Below are 9517 nucleotides of genomic sequence, written 5' to 3'. Positions count from 1 at the left end.
AGGTTTTAACCTGTTTGTACATTTTCTCCTGAGAAATGCTGAAGCTTCAGGCTATATGGATGTGAAATGTAACTTGGTATGGACTAGGGAGAGGAATCCTGCATTAAGTTCAGCTCCTGTCTCAATTATGCCTGATTGTGTCCCCCAGTTTAAGGCTTCTTACTTGATTTGGAAGCCTCGTGAAACTTATACATATAGCTTCTGGCTGCTTTCATAGTTTAAAACCTGTCATTTCACCTTATGCACAAAGAAATGCTTTTCCTGTCTATGTCAAAGCAATCCACACAGCTCTCCCACGGAGTTTTGAAAGTGTCTTCTGGGGCACAGCAGCACAGCGTTTCTTCTGTGAGAGCAATTTGCTCTGCCATTATATTGTCTGCAGGTATGCAGCTGTATTGTTTTACAGTGTTGATCTTGGAAGGAGCTGGAAAGCTCATAAACTGGAAAGCAATTGGTTTCCAGCCGAAGCTTTACTTCTTCCTAGCCCACTGTGCTCTCCAAGGGAATCTCTGCAGGATTTTGTTGAAGAGGAAAAGGAAGATGCAGTTGTGTTCAGAGCTGGGGCAGATGCAGTATTACTCCAAATCAAGGGTTACATCCTGCTCTGTTTCTTACTCATTTTTTCTATCAGCTCACATAGATCATGAGCACACCTCGTCCTGTGTCTACATCAGCTGCCCAGAACTCCCACCGCCCCGTTCCACATTTCTCTCACCACAGGGAGCCTGCGCATTTACTGTGGCCACAGAGATACTTCAAAGGCAAACACAGGCAACTCTTGAAACATGGATGATGAACACATGCTGGACAGAAAAAACACTTCCTGCAGAGGGGCAGAGAATCACGTAAGTGGTGCTAACTCACAAATCCGACTTCCCAGACCCTTTCTCTTAGATGTACCACCATCAGCAATGCCCTCCTCAGTCTATACTCAAGACTCCCCAGTAACATTCATAAATGGGAAAAAGCATGGGAGACAAAGGCCACAGGCTGCAAGAGAAAGAGGAGTGGGGGGGAAATAGCCTTGCTCCAAGAAGCAGTGCAGAGCTGCTCTGCAAATGGAGTTGGCACGTATGTGAGCTGCTCATAGCTTGCAAATACCGATGGGAGTGAAATGTGTGGAGTTCATGGGGAATTTCTATTGAGCCCCATGCAGTTACAGAGGCATTCCTCCTTAAATTTAAGGGAGTTAATTAGAATAATATATGAGCCACTTCAGCATGATGCCTGATGATCACGCTGTGGAGAAAGGAAAGAAAAGCTTGCTTGAGAGAAAATGCCATTATCTTCCCAAAGCAAATACAAATCTGGAGCTTGGTGTATACTTTTTCAGAGATGTTACAATCATCAGTCACATAGTGCGTGGATCCGATCCACAATACCGTGCACACAGTCAGCTGTTCAGCATGTTGCCCTGTTGCTAAGTATGAAGCCAGAAAATAAGTAGGCAGGTCACTTCCCGCCTCATTAACACAGTGGGAGGTGGGAGATCTGAAAAATAAAGTTGTAAAAACAGCAATGAAAGCTTGTTGGAAGCTAAAAAATACCCGAGATCCAGCCATGTCCCTTCCTTTACCTTATTTCTTTTTGTCTCTTTCAATGGCTTATTTTCAGTGGTTCCTAACTGCTGGTGATTTCTGCCTCTCCTAACCTTTAAGAATCCCAAAGCAGAGAAACAATTTTCTCATTTACTCAAGCTACAGGACCTTTTTTTTTTTCTCCCTTTCTGGAAAAATAAGAATTATCTCAGAGTGACCACCTTTTGTGTTATGGTAAAAACGTACTTTGTGTGAAAGTGGGTGTGCTGAGGGTTCAGGCAGGGCAGAAGGATAAACTTGGAGCACTCCCAACACTCAGCCAATGCTATTTTGCTTTTATCATACTGCAAAGAGATTATCAGCCTTGAAGCCACCACTTCTCTTGGGAGCAATGTCCCAGGAGACATTCTTCAAGGATTTTCATAAAGATACCATGCTTCAGCCCCACTAAAGTGTAACTAAATGTGGTTATGTTAGGGTGGGGTTTTTTGGTTTATTTTGCCTCTCTTTAATGAATTAATTTTAAAAAGCTGCTTATAAGAAAAGCTTTAAACAGGTTAAATATGTGGAAGGAAAGGTAGTCAAAATGTTTAATAAGAGAAAGAAAAACATAAAGTGTTCATGAAAAATGAAAAACTTCTCTGTTTTGTTCAGAATTTGCACTGAATTCTTCGTTACTAAAGGTTCATCTGTAGCCATTTTTGTTTTGTTGAGTTGGGGGCAGAAGTCTGTATGTGTTGCTTTGATTTTTTTTATTAAAAAAAAGAACAGGATTCTGGTCCTCCCTTATATTCATGTCATGACTTCTAAATGAAAATAACTGTGTTGGAAAACAAAGGCTTTTCAGCAGCACACCCCGTTCACGCTGCAAACCTTACATAACCAGCTATGACATAGATTAGCAATTATACCGTGAGAAATGAGACAGAAGGTATATGGTTGCTTGCCTAGGGATGCATCAAGAAAACACAGAATGCAAAGGTCTTGCAAAAAAGCCACTTGCAAAATCCAGATTCAAGCATGGAAGGAAGGCCTGGGTTAGAAGACAGAGGTAGCCTAAAATACAGTAGCAGATCTCACTCAAATCCCTTCAAGCTTCAAAGCTATGGATAACCTCCTTACTCTGAAGTGATGCTCGCTGATCTGACAGACCTGGTTGATACAGTTTGAGCAAGTTTCCTCCCACCCGTCTGTTTCCAAATGAACCTTCTGAAATGACATATAGTAATTCCTCAATAATAATTCAATTTGAAATGTCAATGGAAAGGAAGCTTTGGTTGGAAAAACCCAATTCTTGTTTTTTGAGGGCACCACATATAAAACCAGCTTCATGCCAGATGCCGACTCTGGGTAGGGAGCAGAGGGCAGAGCTTGCCCCGACAACCAGTGCTCGTGCCTCCTTGTGGGCTGGGAACGGTGGTGGGCGAGGACGGTGCTCACTGCCCTGCCTGTCACCTGCTGGCATGTCAGAGCCTGCACACCGGCGTTGGGCTGGTGCTGCGGTGAGTGTCCAGGGCGTGAAGCCGTGTCATGGGCACATGTCCCTTGGGTCCCTCGTGGGGTCATGCAGAGGCGTGCTCTGGAGCACATCAGCTTGATGTGAGCTGCATGGGTCCCTGTTGTTGGCAGAGCCTGGCACATCCCCCTGGCTGCAGCCTGGCACCGCAACCCCACTGCAGGTTCCCATCTGTCAAGTGCCAAACTGTGGATCTACGGTTGCCTTGTGGCATCCCCCAGAAAAGCAAAGAGTGCGTGTGAGTGAGAGGCTGGGAGCCACTGAGGGACTGCAAGGGGAAGAGAGGTCTTTATATTAGAGCACGAAACATGACAGTCATCATGACTTGTCACTCCACTGACAACAAATGGAAGGGCAGACTTTTCATTGATTAACAAACTTTTGTTGATAGCTGAAAGAATTTAGTGCTTGGGCTTGGAAGCTGTGGTGCATATGGCTCCGTGAACTTAAATGCTGAGAAAGACACCCAAAAATCTCTACAGGCCTGGCTAGCAGTGAACAGTTCTGCAAATTTCCCCATAAAGACCTGGAGGGTGTCTCACAAACTACCCTGAAGATAAAAGAGTAGCTGCGTCTTCCTTGTATGTGCCTTGGAGGCTCAGTTGCAACTGCCCATCAAGGTGCCGGTTAGTGCTGATTATTGCTTTTTGTGTGCAGAAGGTAGGGACCTTTACACCAACAACAGCACCCTACCGACTCAATGACAAACTCTTCTGCCCAGCCCCAACGTCCTTCTCCCCCCCCCGCCCAGCCTGGCCATCCCCTCACTCCGGGGCAATGTTGGCAGCAGGACTCGCTGCCTTCCTTGCCCATGTGTCTGTGGGACCTTCGCTTCCCCCCGCAAAACGTCACCCCACCACAAGGCCTACAGCATGTGGCTAGGTAAAAATAGCATGCCTGGAGGTGAACACAGCAAAGCCTCAGCCTTCCTGTGCTGTAGCCTCTTTTGATTATTCATTTTCCCCTCCTGTATTGTTATGATGACAGCCTGTCACATCTCTTTTTTTTTTGGTTTTGGTAGGGAGAGGTTTCAGGAAAGGTTTTTCACTGGAGTTTCAAGTGAGAAAAATGCCATTATTTCTCAGTACTGTGTCTTTATTCACAACAAGCAGAATGATTCTGTAACAACTTCAAATCAAACTTTGATTAAAACAGTGATAAAATGGTACAGAAGTTACTTTTATTTTTTTAAAACACAGGCCCATTTTTAATAAAGGAAAATGGAAATAGCACCAAAACTTCCTAAGAAATTATGCTCCCCTCCTTTGAACAGACTTTAGTTGCACCTGGGAGTGTAAAACTCATTTCAGACAAGTGCTATCCTTCAACAGATGGCCCTTTGAGGGGTTGGTACAGCACCTAGCATAATGAGATGCTACTCTCCAATTAGGAACTTTAGATGCCTGCAGCAAGTACATAATGTAGCTGATGTAACTATTAATAAAACCAGTAATACTAATTTTGGCAATATTCAGTCACCACCCAGTTTGCCACGTGGTGTCCTACATGGTATGGCAAATCATGTAGTCTTATAACCTTTATCCCCAGTAATTAGTTCCCATGTTTATGTCAGTGGGACCTGTCCAAGGGGTCTGAAAGTCTCTTTCCTCTCATCAAGGGAAAGATTTACAGCTGTCTGTGTAAATCAGTGGTGTTTGGGTGAGTAAAAACCCACGTTTAACTCGCCTGTTTGCTGTATATGAGACATTGTTAAGCTCTGTAAATTAACAGGGGTAAGCTCTCTTTACCTGAATTAATTCTCAGCTACACTATAGGTTAAATAATTTAACAAGGTCCTAAGTCTGCATGACAGCTTTAATTTAGTGTGTAACTTTCATTGTGTGCTGAAGTAGTTTCGAGGTCAGTTGTATTAAACAAATGCTAGCCTAAAGATGGAGTTAAGCTGTGCAAATAGTTCCCTGAATCGGGAAGCACGTAACCAGCAGATAACTCGGTTATGCTTAAACTTTTTATAGATGTTATTTCTTTCATCTTCTGGGCTTTGGAGCGGGCTTTGGAAATGAAACTCCTTACTGTAGCAATCACAATGACATATGTGCAGCCCCCATTAGAAAAAATGTTTTCTGAGCTGGGATCTGAGATTGAGCTTGCCTAAATCAAGGTTTAGACATTTTTTATTGCCTGCTAATACATGTACAGGCATACTGTTCTTTAGATTTTTTTCCCCTTTCTTCAGAATATATTATTTCTAAGGGACAATTGAATTAAGTTTCTTGTCTTTGGTTTTTCTTTTTTCCCTTCAGCTCTATATTGTCATACCTTGCTGGCTAATCTCACTTTCCTTGTGAGCAGCACACCCTACCATTTAAGTAAAAATGTTTTTCAGAAAAAATATTTCCTATAAGATGTTATGACATTTTGTGAAACAACATAATGCAATGTGACTGATGCAGATGGATATGCCCCATAAAGCCGAGAGATTTAGATATGTAGTTTTCCCCCAAAAAATCACTTCATAAAGCAGTATTGTTTAAAATATCACTTTGAAATCCTGTTTAAACTCCTTGGAATAGATAGCAAATTTATTTAAACTTTTATATAAAAGGCTTTTTACCTGAATGCTTAGAGATGTTCCTTTGTGCAAGGCTTTTTTCAGCTCAGTACGTAGGGGAAAAAAGTATACAATATATATTAAAGCACCTAGCAAATGTTTCCTTCTTTACTCCCCTCCCTGAAAGAAGAGAAATGCTTTAGTGGGATCAATAGTTATAAATCATTACAAATGATTTGAGGTTTTATTTCATCTACTTTTATTATAATGTCCATGCCATCTGCTGTACATATTGAGCTTATTACACTAATTCATTTTGCAAGCTGCAACGTCTGAGTGAGAGATGTCAGAGGGCAATTGATTAAGGGATATTTGTTCTGTTATGCCTTTTTCTTTAATTTCTCTCTGTAAGGATTTCGGGTTGAGCAAGTGAGCTGACATGATAATGGGGCCTCAGGTCTAGAGATAAATGGGACGTGTGACTTTGTGCATTCGTAAAGATCAGAACATCTTTAACCTGGTGATGATGGGAGGGGCAGTCGGTGTCATCTGTGTGTTAGTACAGAGCTAAAGGCATGGGGTTGTTTCTCTTCTTGAATGCCAAAAGAGAATGAACGCTTGACATGTAAATGATAACTCAGTCTAGGAATCTACCTCCCATACATCCGTTATTATTTATAATTAAAAGAATTTTGTGTGATGGGAGTAGGACAAAGAGGAAAAGTAGAAGAAAAACTCGAAAGGTCCTCTAATATAGCATGTGATATCACTTATATATTGAATAAATATTGGCACTGTATTGAGTATGTGTATCTCTACCACAGAGTAAGAGCTCTTTGCTTCTAAACTTTTCAGCCCTAAAGTGTATATCCTCAAATATCCTCAAAGCAAACATTAAGACACAAGGGTTATAGGTGCTTGAAAAAAAATCCATCACCTTGTCTCCATCAGTTCAAGCGAGTGTCAAGAAGAAGAAGTGAACAAGTCATGTCATAAATACTAGAGACTTGCTTCATAACCTTAGAGCAATCAGTCCAAGTATGACAGCAGCCTGAATATTTAATAACTATCGCAAACTTTACAACTGCAACTTGAGCTTCATCACATTTTGACCTATTTATAATTAACTTGTCCATCATGTCTGAGGTCCTGAACCATACATATAGCTGAGTAACATTTACATACAGGAGCAGTTCCACTGAATTCAGTGGAAAACCATGAGAAATCTTATTTAGCGGATACTGGTGCTGGATCCTAAATGTAGACAGCCACGCATGAATATGTCAGTCTGAGATCCTCTCTAAACATCAGGACAGCATTTTAGCACAAGCTTCCTCATTGGGGCTCCAGGACCATCCAGCCAGAACTCTTTCCCAGCATGATGCCTACTGTTCATGAAATAAAAACACCTGGGCTAGAAAAGAGGCCTCACCAAGCTGGACAACACAATACAGCTGAGATCAATCACTCTGCACTGTGGCTTTGCATTTTCTGCATGTACTTTTGGAGGCTTGGATCTCTGCAACATGCTATTAATTGCATTCGTGTACAACTTGAGTCTGGCTTGTGGTCCCTCTTAAGTTCCTGCTATTGCAGACTCCAAATGCAAGCCTAGTCGCTGCCAAATTGCACTCTCCCTTTGTGCCCTTTCACATCATTTCCATTGTGTCACCAAAGACCCCAGATTGCCATTTTTCTTTTGAAGACAGACAACTTCTTTTGAAGACAAACAACTTCTTTATTTGGGTAAAAAAGTCCTTGGACAATCTTAGTTTTATATAAGGTTTAATATTAACCAATGACTACTTCCAACACCAATTCTGCTGATTCTCAAGCATGTACTTTACATTGAAGGCAAATGGCACGCCACAGAAGTTTGTGTTAAACTTATTATCAGTGCTGCCTCTCAGATACTTACAGAATTTGCTGGCTGAGAGCTTTACTGCTATAATACTTCCAAATACCTTGAAACTGCAATGAGTTTCTGCTTCTGCTCATGAAAAAGTGTCAGACACTGCAGGACATGACACCCCCCAATCTAGTTGCGTCATTTTGTGCATCTAGTTTCCTCAGTGCACCGGCTCCTGTTTTCCCTCTTATTAGGCACTTTACAGCTCCAGTGCTAATTGCACAAATCGATTCATTTACAGCCAGCACAACAGAAAACAGGGCAACAATGGAGACAAAAAGATTGCAGTAAGGCATTGCAACTGGTGTACTGATGGATGCTGAATAAAAGTGCCAGCTGTGTCTTGTCAAAAGAGGCAACTGAAAAAGAAAATCCCAACAAGGACTTTGTGAATTCAGCAGCATTTTGGTGTCTGTAGGGAAGGAAACAGCAGAAAGGATTACCAAGAGCTTCCCTACCCACTAGGTCATGCCACCACCCCGTGTTGAGGTGTGGGGTGCCATTCCACCGTTCTTGCTACTGCAGTTTGTACAATATGGGATTTACTGCCTCATTAAGAACAGAAAACTTCCTTCTCTTCAACAGAGCTTCAGTTAGTTGTGCTGTACCCATGTCTCTCCAGTGGGTTTTCTCTGCAGCTTACTGAACTTGCAGCACTGAATAGGCAGTGCTAAGAGCACGGCAACTGAGTCAGGAGCCCAACTGCTGGGTAACTCTTTTGCTGGAAAGTAAATAAACTCCTTTATAGAATGCAGTCTCAGGAGAGTTCTTCTCCAATTGGCACAGGCTGTGAAACATATCATTTCCTTGCAACACAGGGAGAAAAAGTAATACCCTTCTGCTCTAATCTCCCCTGCAGCAATCTAATATATTCTTACTGGCATAGCCAAAGCCACTGGCTACCAGCTGGAGCTGTGTTGAAGGCTCGCAGGACCTGTGCAGAGATGATGAATGCAGGGCACATGGGAGGCAAGCCATTTACATTCTGGCAGTCTCCACAAAGGAGGTCCCAAAAAGAGTTTAAAGCCATCTTCCTCTGGTGGGAAATAGAGACTTGTGCAGCTTTGACACCATAATGCAGCTCTGTCACCGTAATATTTCCTGCCACTTGTCCAGCCACCCCCTGCAGAGCCCTCGCCTCTTGCGTAGCCTCCTGGACAGAGCTATGGTGCTCACCTTGACTGACACAGCTAAACCTTTTTCAGGATCTAAAACCCGGATCTAAAGCTTCATCCCATGGGTCAGCTCCCGGACCTAAAGGGGATTGTGTAGGGCAGAGGTAAATATTGAAAAGTCCCAGCCCAGGGGTTTCAGTAATTTAATAAGGACAAATAAAGCATGGAAAAATGATTATCAGGAGCATCTTAGTGGATTAGCACCTGACATATTGAAAGCATTACAGAGTCTAAATATTGCAGCATGAACATCTTGCTTGTCTATGAGCATGGGTGATACTGCAAACCACGTAGGAGTTTCATTTTAGATGACTGAGATGCACAGTTAGCTTAAAGAGCCATGGTCATTATTTTTAGACACGGCTGATTAATTTGCTTTACCAAGAGTCAGATGTAACATAATGTATATAATACAATTAGAAGGCTGTGTCTCTATTAATACTGTAGGCAAAATGCAGAGATAAGCTTCTGAGAAGCAGTAGGAGTTTAATAATCATTTATACCTTCATCCTGTCTCTGGGAGCTCGTGGACTTCAGCCTGGAAGTTTGAGCATTTGAGAAGCATGTGCACTAATCAGTGTGTTATTGATTTTCCCTCAAATTCCACTCCTGAATGTGTCTTGCTTGGTTTACATGACAGCCTAAGAGTCTAACAGGACATGACTATATGCTGAGGAGGTCAAAAAAGAGGACAAGCATGCAGCAATTGGGTGCCATGGCTGGAAAGCAAATGAAAAGTAGACTTTCCTCCATATGAGTTTATCTTCTCCCAGAGGAGTGGCATGCCAGGCACCCAACAAGTGTGAGGCAAAGGAAGTCATTCCTGCTCCATGTTCATGCAAACGATGATAACTGTACCGTATGTAG

The sequence above is a fragment of the Ciconia boyciana genome, chromosome 1 (assembly GCF_034638445.1).
Source record: "Ciconia boyciana chromosome 1, ASM3463844v1, whole genome shotgun sequence".
Classification (NCBI taxonomy): Eukaryota; Metazoa; Chordata; class Aves; order Ciconiiformes; family Ciconiidae; genus Ciconia; species Ciconia boyciana.
Note: the sequence above shows the minus strand (reverse complement) of the source record.